We start from the raw sequence: 21,650 nt of genomic DNA, 5'->3' as shown, positions 1-21,650 counted from the left end.
TTTAAAACTTGGAACCAAGGTTGGTAGGTTGATTCAAACATCTAATACAATTTCGGGCCATAGCACCCAACTTTGAATACGTATTAAGGGCTACTCTTGCTAGACAGTCCCATTGCAGGGTCTGATAGCCCCCATGACAGTTCTTTGCCTTCCCAATTATGATTTATGATGTTTAACGATCAATGCCCTTGATGAATTCTTCTGTATTTAATAAAATGAATCATCCGGCTCTATTGAAGTATGGTCTCCATTAAAAGCATCCTTCAATATTGAGCGTTAGCGCTAACGATATCAGTGCTGAAATTTGCTAAAATGCCTATTATATATACTGAGGCCTAACTACTAAATTTATTTATTTATTTCAATGTAGCACATGTAGAATATACTAAGCAAGCATACAGCTGATAAATTATATATCAAGTTCTGGAAACCGTCTGTAAATAATTATGAACGATTTACATTTCTTTTCTTTGTATAAATAGTAACTCGTTAACAAAATTATGGACAACCTTAAATAGTCTTACTAAAAATAATGAATTCCTAAATAAGGCAGACCCAAGTTTCTTACGGATAAATAGATAAAATAAAATTCTCTTTTGTTCACAGGCCCGTTTCAGTCATATTGTTACTTTTTAATTCTTATCCGTATAAAGAGCAAAGATACTCCAAGCGAAAGGAGATGACACTGTACTCAGTTGCTATTGCTATTGTTTTCTGCCTAGTCAATTAAGCGTGAGCCCGTTAAGTACAACGGGACAACCATTCCACATTCCATTTGCGCTTTCCCTGCTTGCTTTGAGACCTCACTCACCGAAGTCGTACGCAGGTCATTTTGAGTTGTGCCCTTGGATCCCTTCGTGTTGTCAGGTTTAACTGACCGTCACCGTGGGCCATTAGGAATCTATTCACCTTAGACTTTGATCTTAAGGTGAAAATATTAATCGCCTCCTGCCTAGAACGATGCAAAAGCCGATAATGAAACCGATGGCTGTCGTTTGTAATGTTGGTTGCCTTTAGAGGAAAAAAAGGAGAAAAATACAACAAAATGAGTTGAAAGGAGCTTTCAAGCCAGTTGTAGCAGTAACACAAAATATGCTTAATTAACCACTCCTTATAGGCGCTTTTCAGGGTCAATGAAACACAATCAACGAAAAGAAAGATTATAACAACAGAAATGACTGTTAAATAATGACGGTGGTAGTTTCGGAAGCAGAGGTATTGGAAGTGGCAGATGTACAGGGGTAGTGGCAGTAGCAATGGCCGAGGAAGACGTAGTAACAAGAACAAGCCGTTGCAGGAGCATCGGCAGTGGCAGTGGCATTGAAATTACTGGTGCCAGTTCCCCATACACCTAGCATTGCCGTTCAACCACCGATCGGTTTTCACAGTGGTTCGAGCATCGGGCGACTATTCGGGAGATCACAGGATCAAAATCTCCGGCCGGACCAATACTCAGGGTCTTTAAGTAACTGAGGTGAAAGTGCTGCCTTTGTAATGACATTGGCGAATGGTTAGACTCTCTAGTCTTCTCAGCCGGTTAAGACGATGAACCGTATTCCCTGCCTCACAACCTCTGCGATCAATGTTCCAAACCCTGTGGGACGTAAAATAACCCTCGCACTATTTGCAAAATTAGTAAGGTATGGATTTCCCGGTGTTGTGTTCTTTTTTCTGTGGTATATCATGGTTGGGCGGCAAGAGTGAATTAAGAGTGTTGATCGATCACTTTGCGGTCTTGCCCCAGCACAATCACTAATGGATTTATTTCTAGATACCCTTTGCGCGCGAAGGAAATAAAGGGCCCCCAATTTTAATCAATCAAAAGAAGCCATGCCACGCATGACTGCTTCTGCCATGTTTTTTTTTAGGGACATGACAACTGTTTTTCGCGGGAACCCTTATTCTAAAAATAGACTCATTGGTGACAGAGCCCACCCATGCCATAACAACACTCTTATTTAATTCACTCTAGTTGTGCAGGTAAACGCTCGAAGATACTAGCTACACCAAGCGACTCTAAAATCCGAGGGTAAATAAATGTATGATGATTACTGCAACTGCGTCAATACTTTCTTATAGGATCATGACTTGGATAGACTAACCTCGAGTACAACTTTCCCTGATTTCTCTGCCAGTGTAAAACTTGGGCGTAGACTCCATTGTATGGTATAATCTAAACCGAATAAGGTTGGTTCGCTGGGGCAGCGCGTCACAAGGAATTCTGTGAAACAAACGAATAAACTGAAAGATAAATTTGGGTGTTTTGAAAACTGAGTTCCCGGTTTGAATTTGAAGCACACTTTTCATATCCCTGTCCTATCCATTTGCATCAAACGTTTCTACTGCCTTTTGTTTTGAGTTCGTTGAGCTACAAATCCATTAAAAAAGAATAATATATAGATTTAGCCAAGCCTAAAAGCGGAGCTCCCGTTTTTAAAAAATAGCCAAGCAAATATATAGCGTATATGGAAATAATCATGATTCTGCATAAAGTACAAAGTTAATGGTCATTCCTCAGTGTATACAGTCTACAGTGATCAAACAAATCTAACACCTCTTTGCTGACGGCAGTAAACAAACAAGCCTTGCAAACAATAACTGCAACAATTTTAATCAACAACTAATACTGAAATTAAATGCACAGTAATCTCTTTCACAACATTCTTCGTTTGACTGACAGTCTTTACTCCCTCTCTCTTCAGTCTAGAACAACAGCAAAAGTCTTACTGCTTAAGAAGTCAACCTAAGGCGTAGTAAATTCGCTTACTTGACTGCAGTTTCACAGTCAAACAAAGCAGCTCACGACTTGACATCCATTTCACACAAAAACCTTATAAATGTGATTGTTGAAATATGTCTCTGTCAACAAGGAATTGCAAACGTTTTCAGGCCTTCTTCGTTTTTTAGCGAGTTTTACAAAATATGTGAGGCAGCGAGGCATATATTAAGAAGGAAAACATGACTTGAAAGCTAACCGTTGTATATAAGTTTCTCGCTCTATTTTACGGTGATTTTAATTGAAATATTCTGTTCCTCTTCCTCCTCGGCTTCTCTCGAGGCTTTCTCGCTTAAATTTCTCGCATTTCGCCGCCTATTCTCTTGTGCTCTTTCCTGCTCTTTAGCCCGTTGCTCGTCACTAATATGATTTCCCGCCAGAAAAACGCGGGGTTGCCAAAAGCAACGCTGCCTCTTCCCCCCTAAGGAAAAATGGCCCGAACACCCCCCGTCACCAGAGACTCTCCTGCCTCCCCACCTTTTATTATTAAGATGCTGAAATATGTGGTCGTGTATCATTACATTTATCAGTAAGCCCAGAGTCTTCTTTCTTTTGTGCAAACAAATTTTGTAAAGTGTGTTAGTACTTAACCTGTAAGGTTATTTTCATTTTTTCCTCCTACAAAGGCAATGCCATGGCTTCCAGAATCCACTTGTACTTTCAATAAAGAGTGAGTTTTATTGTTGTGAAATCGGTTAATCGATCTAAACTTGCACTTGGATTGAGAGCATTTTGTTCTGACAGAACTCCAAAAGAATCCTGCAGCAAATAGGAGACTCTGAAAAATGAACAGTGAGAGAAAAGATACTAGGTTAATTATTTCTGAATCACTTTAGAATGGCAGTTGTTTCGAACAAGCCAGTGCAGCGAAAACTAGTTTAACTGCATATGATACGATTCCTCAGCAATAACCTACATTCGAAGATTCAATTGCATCTTGGGTTCTAGTCTAATGCGCCAATCAAATCGAAACTTCAACATCCACTCCCCTGGAAGTACCTCCCCTCCCCGGGCAAATCCGCGGCAGCTAACTATTTTCTGTGTCCGGGGAGTAAAGAATTTGACTGGGTGGGGTGGGCAAAATTGAACCGGAAGTGTTTTTACTTTCGGCCGCCAAAGTCGTTAACAGCTATAAACACATGTTTGGACGAGATGGAAGAGTTTAAAGGAAGAGACATAGCATTTGTGAGCGATCGGCCATGTAATATTCTATTTATTGTATAAACACCAATGAAATATTATAACATTTCAGGAAAGCATCGAAAGGCGTATGCAACCATTGCAACAGTGATCTTTCATGTGCGAAGGTAACATGTTATCTTCACGTGTGAAGATATCATGTTTTCGCGCGAAAGCTCACTTGGTCTTTCATTGGTGTTTATATAATAAAATATAATATAGTACGTTTTCACACCCACATTTCATTGTTAAAGCTCTTTAAGCTGTACGTTCCTGTCAGAGGTACTACAAAAAGACAACTCTAATATTGAAACTATATTAAGATTCAGAAATAGAGGGACCTAACAACCAGGCACCAAGTTAACTTTAATTGTCTCAGACCTCAGAATGTTTTCGTCAACTTTATTAGGGAAAACATTGAGCCTATCAGGAAAACCCAAACCCTTTTTTTTGCGTCTGAGAACCAGACATTTTTATAGTGCGTATCATTGAGAAACGTGATGGTATCATCTGCCCCCACCCGGTGATGAGATTCTCTTAAAAAAAAAAAAACTCAACATGAAGGACTTGGTAGGACGAATTTTTGATGATACCAATGACAGCTCTCAGAACTTTTTTTTTTTCTCTCAGAACTACGCCAGTGTCCCTTTCCTAGCTCTTCCGCTGCCTTCTTCACAATTAGAGCTTTTCTCTTAGTTAGTATACAGATGGGCTACATTAAAGAAATCGTCTATTCCAATGAGTTCTGTGGGACTTATTTCAACAAAATTAAATTGCAAGCATACTTGTCCTGGGGAGTTTCAGTAAATGAAAGGAAATCGTTCCGTGGGGGGAGTTCGGTTAAATCCTCCTCTCAATCATCATTGGTTGAATATTCCGCCTTTTTATTTTTTTCTTTTTTTTTTAGGGTGCTAGGTGTGGTCACACACCTTGTGCGAGGACTACCAACTACTGCACACGATTCAATGATTTTAGTTGGACCCCGCTTTGCTCGTAGCTCCGAACTGATTTAATAATAGAACTGATTTAATAATAATGCACTGTATATAATTAACGCTGAACCACTAATTGGAGTAACTGTACAGAAATCTGAAATCAATTCAAATCATATGTTGCTTTAGTGGAGAGGGGAAACCGGTTTACCCAGATAAAAACCTTTCAGAGCAGAGAAGATCTAGAGAACCAACAGATTCAACCCACACGTGACGTCAAGACTGGAAATCGAACCCTGCTACAGTGGTGGGAGGCGAGTGCTTCACCTTCTGCTCCATCGCTGCTCCCCGATTTAATTATTCTCAGCTTTTGCTTTGTGATGAAATGATACATGAAATGGATCATATATGAACTGGGGATATGAAATCAAAGTGTTTTTCTTCATCAAACGATTTTTCTTTGTGCATGTCCTTTGCATCTTTTTAATTAATTTGTACACTAGCTGAAATAGAGTGCAGTAAAATACTTTATTCCGTAAAATAATGCACGCGGGTGTATTTTAAGACAGAAAAAAGGTTGTATAAGCACAGTTTTGCTTTGCTATATTTTGTACTCACTTAGCTACCGACGGAATTATAAGCTCGTTCGAGATAAGGCTTGGCACGACACTGATTTGACAAGTAGCAAGACTCAGACGAGGAAGATAAGGTTTAAAGTGACGTAAATAAGAGATTCTTCTAAAAACAAAATTTCGGCACACTAACAAACATTTCATACTGAGCGACATGGGAAAGATAGCGTAGCTTCTAACTTTGCACTTAGGCTCCCCTTTTGCGCGAAAACGGCCGTGCACCGCTAGAATAAACAGGAATATCAGTTTACTGTTTCAAAATTTATAACTTGATTCCAAATAGACATTGAATGGGTCAAGGTTAAACGCTTCTCCAAAAATAGGTAGTCCAAGGATGATAGATTTCAATCGCAGAATTCGCGATTGGTATCGTGCACATTAATAGTTTTAAATTAGAGAAGTAAATATAACAGAAGTACACTAGTGGATCCATTTTTAAAATATAATATAAAACCAACTGCCTGGATCTTCCTTAGGGTATCGTCATTGTGACACTAGAATCTTCGCGAATATTAAAGCAAATTTTGTTCTCAAGTTGTGCTCAAAGACATGACCATCTTTGTCTCGAATTTCAATAGTCAATCAGTTCTCTTTTTGCTACTTAAATATCCGTGTTGTCTTCCATTTTTCTCATCTTGCTAAATTTCAAGCTTTTTATTTATTGTAAGGGTTTGAAGTACAGTTTTAATGTTCTGGCTCGTGTTCACAAAAAGATTAACTGGCGGAAAAAACATACTTGGCTAATTGATTTCCGTCTCGCGGGTGGCGTTTGCTGAAAAATGGCGGACAAAGCTGTGAGACGGACACGCCAATGGAATAGAGATATTACTGCCTATTAAATACTTCCACGTTAAGGGGAACGAAGATTTTTCTTTGGATTTTAATTAATCTCCCGATGACTAAACTGTCTGCGATAACAAGGTGTTAGCGATTACATACACCAACCCCTGGGAGAGCGAATCAAATTGTAATTGAGTGATGTCTGACAAAACACTCCGGTCTTAACAATTTCTCCTTATCAGGCCAATTAAACGTTGAGAAGCTCTTCCTGATTTAAGACCCGCTAAGTTGCAAAAATCAACATTCTTCAAAACTTTGTTGACCAAAACTAGAAAAATGCCATTTCCGGAAAGCGTAATTCGCTAGTTTAAATTCTTCTAATTTCTTAGCTTTCTTTCTCTCCTTGACCTCTAGCAGCCGGAGGACGTTAAATACCAAACAACGACGATTTTCACTAAAGAGAGGCGTATAATTTGCACCTACAGAGTGCGTATACACATAATTTGAAGACGTTCTCAAGTTATAGAATCGAATAACTCGTGCAACAAAGGTATAATAAAGAGAGTACATTGTAAACGTGAATCGGCTAGTAACATTTCCGTGTCAACTGTCTTTGCCTACCATAGCAAGAACACTGAACATGATAAACCACGGTATTTACCAGGGAATGGCAAACCAGTGGTTCCGCGATTAAGCCAAAGTGTTCGAGGAAGTAAATTCTTTAATCAATGGAAAGGATCCTGGGAAAAGACCAACTGAAGTCCTGCCAGGTTAGAGTTCACAAAAAGATACAATTGACCTGTTCGGTTACGAAACTGTCCCCGAGGCAAAATCTTAGAGTATTCACTGATTCTAAAGTAAAGCTCGGTTTTGAAAGAACACTTAAGTCTTCTAACATGCAACTTTTCCTCGTCCAATACCCATTGTGTTCTTATCATTGTATTTTCTATTACCTCACATTCACGTTGTTATATAATCAGTACTCATGCATGTTATTAGCTATCTTTATATAACACCGACTAGCGGTTCACTTGTATTCACAACTGACGATGGATGTCGATCATCCGAAACATGTTTTGTAAATTTAAAATTGTGTGTTTCTATCTGAAACTTAAGATTCATATGGAAAACGTATTCTCGCCCATCTACATTCGAATTCGAGATACCTTCGGCATTACCGGTTGAATCAATCAACACCAATTGCTTACTTTGTGTTTGAAGATTCCATTACATGGACTCTCAAAATTAATGAGCTTTTAACGATCTTTTTGTCGATGCTTAGCTTAAGGCTTTTAATCTGTACATTTAACAGGATTTAATTGATGCTCAGTGAAATCACTTACCAGAATCTTTGTTGCCATGCTTGCAGAACTTCGACAAGAGTTAGAGAGTTTAATTCAGTGTCTAAAACAGGAGTTCCCACGTGGACAATGCTAGGACACTTATGTACAACAATTGCAAAGTTCGGGCAGTTCTTATAGCGGAACGTTCACTCAAATCGGAAATTGATTTGCTATTCGGCCCCAGTTTTTTCAATAAAATGTATCGGAAAATGTGTCGGTGTGTTTTTTCCTCTCTCCGCAAAAGGCCCTTTCAGAAGGACGCGGAAAACCCTCTCTCTGCGCTGTCCTACAACATCAACACTTAATATTTGTAATACTTTCGCTGCTTATCAATTACACTTAGTTGACTGAGCATCAAACCACATTTAACATGCCGATTACATTTGAGACATTGCTTTGGGACCAGGTTCTTCGCTAGTGGGTGTGGCTCCTATCGGCTTGTTCTCCGCACCGAATGTGCGTTGGCGGTCTTTGCCAGTTTGATTTTCGTTATTTTTATCCAATTTAATCAAATTAATGGAGTAGGCGTACTAAAGCATTAGAATTTCATGTTAAAACTTGAGGTGATACCCGAAATGTTCTTTAATGCAGTTCGATGTGATTTCTTCGCTCAGGTACCTGAATGCTCGTTATTCAAATTGAATGAGCGACAGTTTTTGAGAAAACGTTTCGCTCAGTAAAAAAAAGACCAATTCAGACATACAATGCAAAGCACAAAGTATTTATTTATACCACAGACCAAACTCAAAGCCCCAGAGCCTTTGGGAAAATCACATTCTTGCATTTTTACTGGGTATCCATATCCATTCTTTGATTCATCCTAAATAGTTTTAACATGTAATATTTTTAAGAAGACCTTTTCCAATGAAACCTTTAGAGGCAAAGTTAAGAAAGTTCAATTCTTAAAACAGGGAAATAATTTTAAATCATGGAAACGATATCCTTTGTGTATCCGGTTTAAGAATCGTTAAGTTTGTAGGGTGATATTAGTAATTTCTAATTTAGCTGTTGGCGCCAGCGATTCGGCATACTGTTAGAAGGGGGTTGGTGTAAGACCGCCCGTGACCGCCCGTGTTAGCTTTAGCTTTAACTTCCCTAAGCGTCACGTTAATATAATCGTGAACCTACCTTCCCCTAATTAATTCCCCTTTGATATCCCACTCTCTTCACGCGAGGAAATATAATTGAAAAAATTAACCTGAAAGTATGAAAATGAAGTTGACTACTAGTGTCTCTTTAAAATCTTACAAGTAAGCTGTCGTATTGATCGATGTTCGCTTTGTCCTGCTAGACTGAAAGCTCCAAGTATGTTCGTGTGAAATCATGACAGCGAAAAGGTTTTCCGGAGTAGGTTATCATGCGGCTGACTCATCAAACTGGCGCAAATTGTCCTTTTAATTTTCTACAACTGGCTTTTTCTTCCTTCGACGGAAGCTCGCTATAAATTGTAGGCGAGTCAGGGATCTTACAAACGTTCTATCAATTGACCATCTCTGTGGACAGGATCCCATACATTGATGAAATCTCTAGAGTGACGTCAAATTGTACGATGTACGTGTTCACCTGCTTGACTCAAGTTCCTGTTTTCTCAAGTCAGTTTTTGGTCTGTTCATAATTTTATTTGTTCCGAGCTCAATTCACTTTTCAGTAATCTTGTCTATTCAACTAATTAAGTTTTCTCACAGTCAAGTTTATACAACGGAATTGTAAATACAGGGTGCCAGTGTAGGTTGTTGACTTTTGGTCTTAGTGTTTCATGCTTTTTAACTCAGTATGAGTAATAACCATATACATATAGAGCGTAAACTATTTCCCATATACCCCGTCCAGTTAGACATCCATTTGACGTCATAACCTCAGCTGATAACGTAACTATTTTGTCGGAAGTTGTTTAAACAACCTTTTGGTAAATTGTTATTGTCAGATTTACAACTTCCGATTTTTTGTTAGTTGTCGACGTTTATTTAACCATGCTAGAGTTAATTTGATTAGAATTTTGTCATGGCTTGTTAAACTTTTTTCTACTAGGTCCATTTGTGAACTGATATTTTGCCATGAGGTCATAAACTCAATTTAGTACAACAAGGCGATCATTTCATTGAATGCAATAATCCGACGTGACTATAGTCACAGTCTGTGTCAATGATCTCATGTTTTCGTAGCATTTTTATCTCTACCATAATTTCCTTTTAGTCTACAAAAAACTTTCTCTCTTTTTCTTAGTCGAACACGTGCCTTTTGTATTTGAATTGGGTAAGGGTAGGAGAAATGTTCACATGTTGACCCCTGTTGTGGCAACTCAGAAAAAAAAAGATCCTTTCCTGTTTACAGAGTTAACCTGCTTTCTTTGACTTCACTGGTCAGACATCTTTCTAAACCGGGCTTATCAGGGTTTTTTTGACAGATTGTTGATACAGATCTGATAAGGTCATGGGTTCACCCTGCATTTCTGTGCCTCACGTAAGGCGTTGGTGGGACCTATTTGGGCGAGGCCTGCATGCATGGCAACACCATCGTGGATTCCTCAAACATAATGGCAAACTAATCATTTCAAAAACCACAAAAACACTTCACATTATTTGTCATTGTTTATAACATTTCTAATCAGAGATCGTTTAGAAATACATTTGATGATAAAAATTAACGGTTGTTTGGAAAACAATTAGATCATTCAATAAACTGTTATGTCAACTTTTAAAACTACTGACGAGGAATCAATCAATTTTCAAGCCAATGTTATAAACATTTGATAATAAAAATTAACGGTAAAAAACTACGACGTTTCGAAGTCTCCATGACCTCATTATCAAGTAGAATGTTAAAACTGATGTAAAATTGTAGCTCAGAGATTATATACAAATAAAATGTGATAAACTTCATTAGAATAATGAGCGTTCATTGTTATTGGTGTTTAACGTGTCAGTTCGTGCAGTATATGTTTAAATAAATACTTTTGCACGTATTGAGTCAGACTGCGTGTTTAGCTTTGGTTTTCGTTCGCGAATGAATAACATTTCGTAAATTAGGCAGTCCATTTTCCCGCAACACTTCTTGAGAACAGAAAACATTTCCTCTAGGCTATTGAACGCTACGCCGTGGGCTTCTTTCAGATGCTTGCCAATGACAGAGGCTTTATGCTCTTCTATGCGTTGATGAAGATGGCGTGTGGTATAACCGATATAATCCGCATCGCACGAATCACATTTGAAAATGTAAACAACGCATTGGTGGTTAATTAAAGCGGGCTTCTCTTCTTGTATCTTGAGCTTTTCCTCGATCTTACGACTCGTGAAAACTGGTTGTAGGTCAGTTCCGATTTTCCGGCCAAGATCTTTCAGCTGATGTCTTGCTGTGTCGGCCGATTTTTGGTGTTATTCTGACCGGTTTTGGTGTAGCCGCGTCAGCTTCAGTTGGAATTTCATGACGGCTTTGGATCGTAAATCTCGTGTACCCGGCGATAGCTGAGTTGATAAGTTTCACTGGGTACTTAAGCTTGGTAAACATCCGCTTGAGATGTTGGCATTCCTTCGTAAAGGATTCTTTCGTTGATGACAGGCGGTAAGCTCGGTTCAGCATTGTATTCAGCAGAGATCTTTTGTACCGCTGATCGAAATGGCTCTGGTAATGTAAGAGCAGTCCTGTATCAGTTGGTTTACGATATACGCTTGTTGTCAGGTAGCGACCGCTTTTCTCGATCATCATACCGAGGAATGGAAGCTTGTTCTTTTCAGCAATTTCCATTGTGAACTGTATAGCAGGATGGCATTCGTTCAATGTTGCAAGGAAGGCTGTTGCGGCTTGAATATTCGGCATCGTGGCTAATGTGTCGTCGACGTACCTTTTATAGAAACTTGGTAACTTGTTGTTGCGATCCAGTTGTTCTTCGTCGAGTGGCACGTTGGTAAATAAAGCACATACGTCATAGGACACAAGAATGTCATTCGGGTTGAGTGGTGTTTCGCTTATCTCTTCGGCGAAGGAGAAGATATCGCAAATAGTGTGCTGACTTAATGAAAGGGGCTTAAGCTTCTCTTCAAGCCACTTGGCCAGGGCGAAGTTGTAGGTCCCAGTCGATGAGAGTATCGGTCGCATTGATAGTTGCTGTTTGTGAATTTTTGGAAGACCATAAAGGTGAGCAAGACGGGAACCTTTACGACAAACTGTGTCAGCAATCGGCTTTGGCAGGATTTTTCTGACGACGAACGCGAGCTGTTTTTCTTTTTGTAGTAAGGGATGGTAGTGTTTAGGACGCCAGGCGCGTGTTTTCGGTCTTTCTGTGTTGATAGGGGTGAACTTCGTTGTGTCTTTGATGGAAGCATCATTTAGTAGACGGATGTACTCTGTCTTGTTCATTACTACTACGCCAGACCTTTCATTAAGTCAGCACACTATTTGCGATATCTTCTCCTTCGCCGAAGAGATAAGCGAAACACCACTCAACCCGAATGACATTCTTGTGTCCTATGACATATGTGCTTTATTTACCACCGTGCCACTCGACGAGACTATTGAGATCATCGCTGAGAAAGCCTTTAAATACAACTGGTTTAATGAAACGCATGGTCTCAACCTCACAAAGACAGGCCTTACCGAACTTTTAAAAATAGCAAACAAAGATCAGCTATTTGAGTTCGACGGCCAACTTTATGAGCAGGTGGACGGTGTGGCCATGGGCTCGCCCCTGGGACCCCTTATGGCAAACGTTTTCCTGTGCTCCATTGAAGAACAACTGGATCGCAACAACAAGTTACCAAGTTTCTATAAAAAGTACGTCGACGACACATTAGCCACGATGCCGAATATTCAAGCCGCAACAGCCTTCCTTGCAACATTGAACGAATGCCATCCTGCTATACAGTTTACAATGGAAATTGCTGAAAAGAACAAGCTTCCATTCCTCGGTATGATGATCGAGAAAAGCGGTCGCTACCTGACAACAAGCGTATATCGTAAACCAACTGATACAGGACTGCTCTTACATTACCAGAGCCATGTCGATCAGCGGTACAAAACATCTCTGCTGAATACAATGCTGAACCGAGCTTACCGCCTGTCATCAACGAAAGAATCCTTTACGAAGGAATGCCAACATCTCAAGCGGATGTTTACCAAGCTTAAGTACCCAGTGAAACTTATCAACTCAGCTATCGCCGGGTACACGAGTTTTAAGATCCAAAGCCGTCATGAAATTCCAACTGAAGCTGACGCGGCTACACCAAAACCGGTCAGAATAACACCAAAAATCGGCCGACACAGCAAGACATCAGCTGAAAGATCTTGGCCGGAAAATCGGAACTGACCTACAACCAGTTTTCACGAGTCGTAAGATCGAGGAAAAGCTCAAGATACAAGAAGAGAAGCCCGCTTTAATTAACCACCAATGCGTTGTTTACATTTTCAAATGTGATTCGTGCGATGCGGATTATATCGGTTATACCACACGCCATCTTCATCAACGCATAGAAGAGCGTAAAGCCTCTGTCATTGGCAAGCATCTGAAAGAAGCCCACGGCGTAGCGTTCAATAGCCTAGAGGAAATGTTTTCTGTTCTCAAGAAGTGTTGCGGGAAAATGGACTGCCTAATTTACGAAATGTTATTCATTCGCGAACGAAAACCAAAGCTAAACACGCAGTCTGACTCAATACGTGCAAAAGTATTTATTTAAACATATACTGCACGAACTGACACGTTAAACACCAATAACAATGAACGCTCATTATTCTAATGAAGTTTATCACATTTTATTTGTATATAATCTCTGAGCTACAATTTTACATCAGTTTTAACATTCTACTTGATAATGAGGTCATGGAGACTTCGAAACGTCGTAGTTTTTTACCGTTAATTTTTATTATCAAATGTTTATAACATTGGCTTGAAAATTGATTGATTCCTCGTCAGTAGTTTTAAAAAGTTGACATAACAGTTTATTGAATGATCTAATTGTTTTCCAAACAACGAAGACTCGAACTGTGCAGGAAAAATGGATTGTTCAACGAAAAATTGCGGTTGGTTGTTCTAAGCTACTTATGGTCTTTTTGCTTTGGTTCTGAATCACGCTACATTTTTTGACTTCTGAAATTGTGCGATATACGGTATACAAAAGAACGACAATTACTGAGTATTTCATAGTTATGTGCAGGATTTGAGACGCCTTGAAACATCGATGGCTGCGAATACTCTCTTAAGCTTGTAGCTTATGTTTTGTACGGTATGTTTTGTTTTTGCTTTTGTTTTTGAAATGCATATTTTCTTTATAACAAATGCTTCTAATAAAGCGGTAGCTGGTAATTCAGCTAATTGGGAACGATGGAGGTTGTACTATTCTGAATTTATCGTGACTTGTTGGCGTTCGGCGCAAAACTGCCCACCACAACAGTTGTCGCATTGTTTTTGTGCAAACTACTAAAGGCAAAGAACTGCACCAAAGTTCAGTAATCAAATTCATGTGCACCACTTTCAGAGTCATTTCATTTGTCATTACACTCTTTTCTTGAATAAGAACCTGCTTTTCTTCTAAAAACATTTAGGCTGGAATCATGTAACGAAACTTTTAAGGGCATACTTACAACAATAACCCAGGCGGCTGAGATTTCGTCTAGAACGTCTTTATTTTTTCTCCTTTGCTTTATTTTGTTTGTTTTTGTGAGTAGTATAGGTATAAATAAGAGAGGACAATGAACTCAAATATTTAGAAACCGTTTTTGAACATTGTGGTTTGCTTCTTTCATGATACACGGAAAAACAACTCAGTTTGTTTGTAGTCAAACTTAGTTCAACTAACACAACTTTGACAACATGTTAAGAACGTTTTTAGGTCCAAATATATATATATATTAATTTTAAAAAAAGTCACGTTCAGCCTCAGCTTATTAAAAAATTGAGTGAAACGCATGTTGCTGTTTTTTGAAAGTGTTGCCCTTGTCCATGCTTAATCTCCCATGGCACGCGAAATGTCATTTCGACTGACTGCGCACCCTATAGCTACTGTAGGAAACTTTAAACTAAGGCCTGTTATCGCTTATTTTAACCAGGGAAATTTCTTATTTAACCCTAAAAATCGACTCCTAAGCTTTACATATATAACTTTACTAAACCATGCAGACTTACCACAAGTTTTGCTGTCATTCTAAGATAAGTATGTCTTTGATATTGGTAAAAATCGCAAAGACAGCTAGTATAAATTGGATATGTTACATATTGAAATCGGGACAATTTTATAGAGGATCGTGCTACCACAAAACGGAAGTTTTTTCGGCGGCTTTTTTTTTTCTTCAATGTGTTAGTGTGTGTTGAGCCGCCTCAAAGCAAATTTTCTGTTAATAGCTCGGAAAATCTTTGGTGAAGAAGGAGAATAGAATTGTTTCTAAATACTTGTAAGCCGGGTTTAGTCTTTCAGCATTCCTACCATCTTTTACCCTTCCGTTTCAAGATGGCGGCGAATTTTTATATCAAACCACATTTAAAAAACCTATTTAATTCCATAGATGAATGAAAGTTTGGCCTGATGAGTGCACCCCCTTTGAATCGGGCGGCATGCGAGGGTAGTTGTATTTGAATCCCGTTACCAATCGATAAAAAGGGAAGCCTGTTATGTCGTTGTTCTATTGGCAAATAAATGCTTTTAATGCTGATACCATTTTAACTGATAAAGTGTACAGATGTACCTCTCAAAATCAAAATATAAGTTGCTGCATGGATGTTAACCTGAGTGGCATCTTAAAAAGCGAAGCAAAGGATCTCAAATAATGAAAATAACAAACTTAAACAATGGGTGAACCGGTGCACATGAAGAAAACGTCGAGACATGTCCACAGGCGGTCCTTCATCAAGTATGGATTTTGGCATGGCCCAATCAAGGTGCTGATATGGATCAATATATCGTCCGCCGCCTTACTTGACCTCTCGCGTGCAGTTTCAAATCCATAAGGAGTACCCATAACGAGGAAGGATCAATTTGAGTGAAGTGTGCGGTCGGGTCCGATATATCCCACGCCAAATATCCCATGCATGCGAGGTGATCCGCTAACGTGAATTTACTCTGAACCATGATCCATTCTATAACATATATAATAAAAATACCATTCTCACATTTTTAATTTTTTTATTACAGAGACTTTTTCTATCGACGGAAGAACAATTTTTCAACGCCAATCGTTAATTTAACCAAAATGATGTCAACATAGCGGTAAGTGTAAAGTTGCGCCTCTAACCATTCTAAGTTCTAAAGCTTACCATACCCTCCGTTCTGGGAATACGGAAATCTCGTGGCATGCGAGACCACTGTATAATAGGGAACTTTAAATAAGTGGAAATATATAGGAGTTCTTTCTGGGAAGAGACTAGCCGTAATTAAAACTGGACCAGTTTGGGACTAGTTAAGTATCTCCGCGTTCTGAGGTAAATTTAAGGCCAAATAAAAGTTCTTCAGTAAAACTGTCTCAATCTCACTCCATGCGCAATACAAACAGTACAATATGGGGGAAAAAGTCCTTGGTTCCTTTAAATGCCTTTGGTGTCCGGCTTTTCGAAGTCATTATTGCTGGGCGTAGTCGTATTAAGAAAACATTTGACCATTTAACGCTCACGTAATGCTGTTTGCAGTGGTAATGTGCAACCGCAATTCTGCTCTCCTCACAGTTCACATAATGGTAATCGGCAGTTTCAGCAGATCGCTGTCTGAGGATTGAACCACAATATGCTCTCTACCGGCGGTCCCAACAATGACCTAGAGTCACCTAGAGTCACGTCTCTGCTAACTATTGGTCCTCATGAGATTTTGCATCGCCTTAACTTGAAACGGCATCGGGCAAGCTACTAGTCAGTGCTAGTAAAAAACATCATAAAAAAAAACACTCTTACCCCAGCTAGTGGATAACTCCCCCCCCCCCCCCCCAAAAAACAAAAAGCTTAAATGAACTGACAAGTTTCTCTGATTTTTGGCAAATCTTAAATTTTAGCAAGACGCCTATGCCGTAAACGGGATATTAAATCTCTCTAATAACGTTCACAAATCAGAACATGATGATCCACGTTTGATCCATATCCGAAGAATTTATTCTTCATTAAATTGAAAATTTCAATTTTTAATTACTTAATTAATTAACTTAGTCTAACATGCACGATCGACGACCTTCCCGCAGTGTTTTCTTTGTTATTACAATAAAACACGTTTCAGGGTTAGGTCAATGATTCATTAAAAACACTACCACTGAATCCCATTCTTGGAGGAGAAAGGTTTTTTCGCTTTATTACTTACGGATGGTTTTGTAAAATGCATTCAATGCATGAACTTCCTGTTAACCTTTATGTCGTCACTGTGACCGGCACTGTGACAACCGACCCAACGGTTTAGTTAGAATTTTGTGGCTTTTTGAACAAGCGAATTTCGCATTACGGAGAGAGCGAAAGCAAGCAGAAAACTGACCCTCAGTCATCACCATAAAATTAATGCCCTAATCTTACGATTAGCACTGCGGAAAAGGCTGAACAATAACCTATTCAATGAAAAACAATCTTCGACCACTGACATTCGAGTGGTGTATGTTTGCAGATGTTTGAAAGGGCCGCACAGCCGGTTACAGATTACTAAGACCACTAAATATAAGTGCTTGCACCAAGTTGGCCGAATAGCCTCTAACTATAACATAAAATTGCGCTGCCACAACTCAAGCGAGCGGAGGAAAATAACGAACGTGACCAGAAGACGTCTTCCTAATGACCTTAATTAATTAATATGTGATTATCGATGTGAGGTTAAAAAAAACATCCGGCTCGATCTATCTTGAACTTCAATAAAGTGATCTGTTAATCCACTTCTTCTTCTTGTCTCAAAATATGTGATAGTAATTCTGTTCAACCCACCAGTCCTTTGCTCCTTCAAAACTCTAGAGTTATTTTCAAATTACTACAATCCGTTTCTCCTTGGTCGGAAAAAGTGTTTCTGTGGTCCAACAGCATGAGAAATGACTCAGTTTAAACAATGGTATACATAAATGATTGGTCAATGAAAACAAAAAGCGCTCATTGAACACAAGTTGATCAAAAGACAACAATAAAACCAGCCACAGAAAATTGAAATTGCTCAAATCCTGGTCATATCATGAACATCACATTGTTGATCTCTTATACTGAGATTTTTTTTCCTTGGTGTTTTATTTTTCGGAAAAGTACAATGGCTTTCGCATAAATTCTCGGAATCCGCGGTATGAATTAGGGTAACAAAGAAACGTAAAGCAATTACTCAGGAACAAGTACAACACAAGGCGTTATTGTTAGAAGCTCAATCGAAAGCTGCAGCCGGATGCCACTGATAACGTGTTAGTATATGCACCCTATTTCCAGGTAAACACTTTACGCTCATTCAATTATGAAGGTTTGTTTGCGTAAGCATTGGAAATTATCAACAAACAAGCACATTCTTTCATTGCGAAACTGTTCCCCTTGGGAATAACTTAATCGAACAAGACCAAGTTGTATGACTTGTATATTTCCACCATGTACCACTGATGATGACCGCACGGTCGAAAACGTTTTGGATTTTAAAAATATTAAGTAACTTTAAGCCTTTTTAATAATCGTCTTAAAAAGCAACTATTATGACAATAATAATGATGATAGTGAACTTTATTTAAGGGTGCGTTCGATTGACGCTATTCCGGAGTAAGAATACGTGGAGTGATGATTTAAAACGGTATGTCTGGCGTTTTGAAGGATAGCAAATGTATTCAAGTGAAGCTATGATCCTCTCAGTTATGAACGCAATTTTTTCAATTGTGTAACTTGAAGCGTGAAAAATTCAGGATTTCAACGTGGTTTGAACCCGTGACCTCGCGATACCGGTGAGACGTTCTAACTAACTGAGCAATGAAACCACTGAAGTTGGGAGCTGGTATTGGATTCTCCATAAACAAGAAGAATTTTTGACTTCTATTCCACATATTCCTATTCCGAAATACGGTCAATCGAACGCACCCTAAATGTCTACTGTATTTCTGGCGCTGTGGCAGGCACTAATTGAGGCCGACACTGCATGCACAGAAATCAAATCAAATCGACTCTTAGCAAGGTTGGTTTTTAAGCAGACGGAAAAACCAACTCGAAGTAGAGAGGAAATGAGAAAATGAAGTCTGGAAATCGATCAAGGTGGACCACATTCGTGAATTAAATGGCGAGTGCTCTCAACACTTCGCCATCCCTGTACTCGCACTTAAGAGGAACGAGTTTTTCGATGTTATCGAATATATCTAGAAGAATTATTGTTCAAGAGAGAACAATTTCGGTTTGATCGCCTTGCACTATTTCAGCATCATTTGAAAAGCGTCATAAGCTTAATTAATTAAGGAGGATTGGAACGGCTTTCTACAGGTTTCCCGTGATGGCAAAGATCACAACACTGTCGTTCTTTTTGGCAGGGGAAATTTGTCTAATGCTCTTGTCGGGCCATCCTTGTAAGCGTGTCCGCGAGTCCACAAATACAAAAACCCTCCAAAATTCAATTTTTGAAAATATATAAAAAATCTATTCTGTGACCTAGTATGTTTTTTTTCAACTCTTCAAAACCATAAAAAGCCTCTTTCCCAATATCTAGTATGATAAAAATTCATCCCCTAGAACTTGAGTTATTGAAGAAAATGATTTTGGAAGATGACTTTTTTTTTTTTATTTTAAGTTTCCGTAAGAATGCGAAGAAACGAATCTTCCTAATTCGGAATACCTTCCTGCAGCGACTGCAGGACCTCAAGACCCCAACACTTCTGACAAAAATCACTTCTGGTTTTCGCGATTTTAAGTTATATTTTTATTTCTGGTCATCCTTTAAGTTGTGATTGGCTGACGCAAGTATCTTGAGTATTGCGTGAGTGGCATTTGCGTGCACGCTCAGCTGAAAACCCTTAACAAAGGCAAGCCAGAAAAACAAACCATGCACGTTTCTTTTTGCGTTCACGTTGCCTGTGTTCTCATTTGTTCTGCTTGAATAGAATCCATGAAAGCGACATTTGCAAACCACTTCAAATGACCATTTCAAAACTCCTGATAAAGGCACTAACCGTATTATATTAGTCCTACACACCTGACAAGATGGGGAGTCAGGCATGCGCATTGTCCAGTCGATCTCAGGTTACGTCTGGAGGTTTAGCACGGCAGGCATATTGCATGGCAGGAACAATGAAAATGTTTTGCATTAGAAAGAGCATTTCTTTCCATAGGAAAAAGAATCTATTGTTCCTGCCATGCAACATGGCTGCCGTGCAAAACCTCCATATTCAAGTTTCCCCCCTTATAAAAATCGACTCAGCTAATTACATCTGGCAAGAGTCTGTATTTGCATTACAATGTAGCATTCGCATTTAAGAAACGGTCCAGATAAGAACGATAGCAACAACGGCAACGAACATGTTGGAATTGAATTGGTATGAAAAAAGGTGTTAACTTTTCTATTGTCTGTACTTACGTCTGATTGGCTTAAACAGCAAAAGTTAACAAAACTTCATAAAAGCAGTATTATATTCATCCTTACTTTCCAACCATCTTCCATCTTTCATCTGGTCTCAGTTTAAATGAATTCCACAGAAATCGTATGTGGGGAACATGGAAAATTGTAAACGTTTCTTGGCTTTTGTTTTCAACTCTTGTGATTGGTCAAAATCTTCTAACAGAAAAAAACACCCTTTCAAAGTGGGCTGTGAATGAATTTTATTGCGTTAACGGCTTTCCTGTAGGTTTATGCATTCTCTGTGTAAAAATGATAACATTCCTATGTGGGGAAAGCCCCGTTGCCGCATAACAAAGGAAATTGCTATCCACCTTACACGGATCATTACTTAAATGATATGAAAATATGTGGAACAAACGTTTTATTCCTAAAGGGTTTGAATTGGATACCACATTGAGTTAGCCAGTTTGGTCTATTGTTTATTTTTCCGCAAAAACTTGGTTTGAAATAAACACTTTCTGACGCTGATGGGGACATCGCCAATTTGCTATTGGGTGATGGACTCTTGCATCTGGCTGTGGTGCTGTGTTTCGAAATCAGACATGGACCCTTTAGCGACTGCCAGAGGCGTCTTATGTATCGTCTTTCCGCCAGATGTCATGAGCTACGCCCTTCGCACTTTAGTTTAGCTATCTATGCTATTTATAAATTACATCATTTATTCGCGCCAGAGTAGCATTAAATCACGTTTGGGTTGCATGTCTGAGCCAAACCACTGGTTTTTCAAGCGCCTACAAGTGCCAATTCGGAAAAAAGAAGGAATTGGCTCATAAAGAATCCATAAATGCACTCAGTCTGCAATGAAGGTCAAAAATAATTATTGTAAGACTATAATTGAATACGGAATTTAAAGGAGCCGGAATTAACAAAATGAACACCAGGCGAATTTATATGACGTTGTCATCTTATGATCGACGGAAGCTTTTCATAAAGAAGATGAACGTGCGCCCTATTGATAAATATAGATAAATCAAATTAGAAAGTTAATGGTTCGGTGTTGATTTATAAACTCATCGATAATAATTGTCGGGCTCTTACAGCACAACACACTGAGCACAGTTACTTTCCCTTTGGGCAAAATTTTGCTTCAAAAACCTTTCTCCAATTGCTAACCCGACCAGTTTTTCCACCTGTTCCCTAAGATGCAGCGTAAAGGGGAATTGCTTTTAGATGAAAATGTGTCATTTTGTTGCAAACGATGGAGAAATTTTACCCAACGCTTGCAATTTATATTGACAACTATTGTGAGGGTAAGCTGACCTTTTAATTAAGCGCTTCAGATGAAAATCGATATTGTGCACTCGAGCATGTTGTTTATGCCTTGGATTTCATACGCATTTCATTGCCGATGACCCAAAAAAATTGTGGTTTGAAAAGAGCTCTTGTGGCCGTCCGACAACTTAGTGATTTTATGTTACCGGGGTTCAGAGTCCAAGACACGTATCTTCCTACTTCGGTATTCTTTGCCGGCTCGCCTTTGTAGCCAAACTGTAGGATGCCCAGTTAAACTG

General features: G+C 39.0%; 1 long non-coding RNA gene across 1 annotated transcript in view; it reads left to right on the top strand.

Annotated features, from left to right (window-relative positions):
* Positions 1–21,650, top strand: part of LOC137975494 (uncharacterized) — a 47,569-nt gene that overhangs the window by 5,409 nt on the left and 20,510 nt on the right. The window contains exon 2 of the long non-coding RNA XR_011117575.1: positions 15,757–15,831. This is a non-coding gene — a long non-coding RNA (uncharacterized lncRNA). The remainder of the gene's footprint in view (positions 1–15,756; positions 15,832–21,650) is intronic.

Source organism: Montipora foliosa, chromosome 1 (assembly GCF_036669935.1).
Source record: "Montipora foliosa isolate CH-2021 chromosome 1, ASM3666993v2, whole genome shotgun sequence".
NCBI lineage: Eukaryota > Metazoa > Cnidaria > Anthozoa > Scleractinia > Acroporidae > Montipora > Montipora foliosa.
This window is presented reverse-complemented; position numbering and strand designations above follow the sequence as displayed.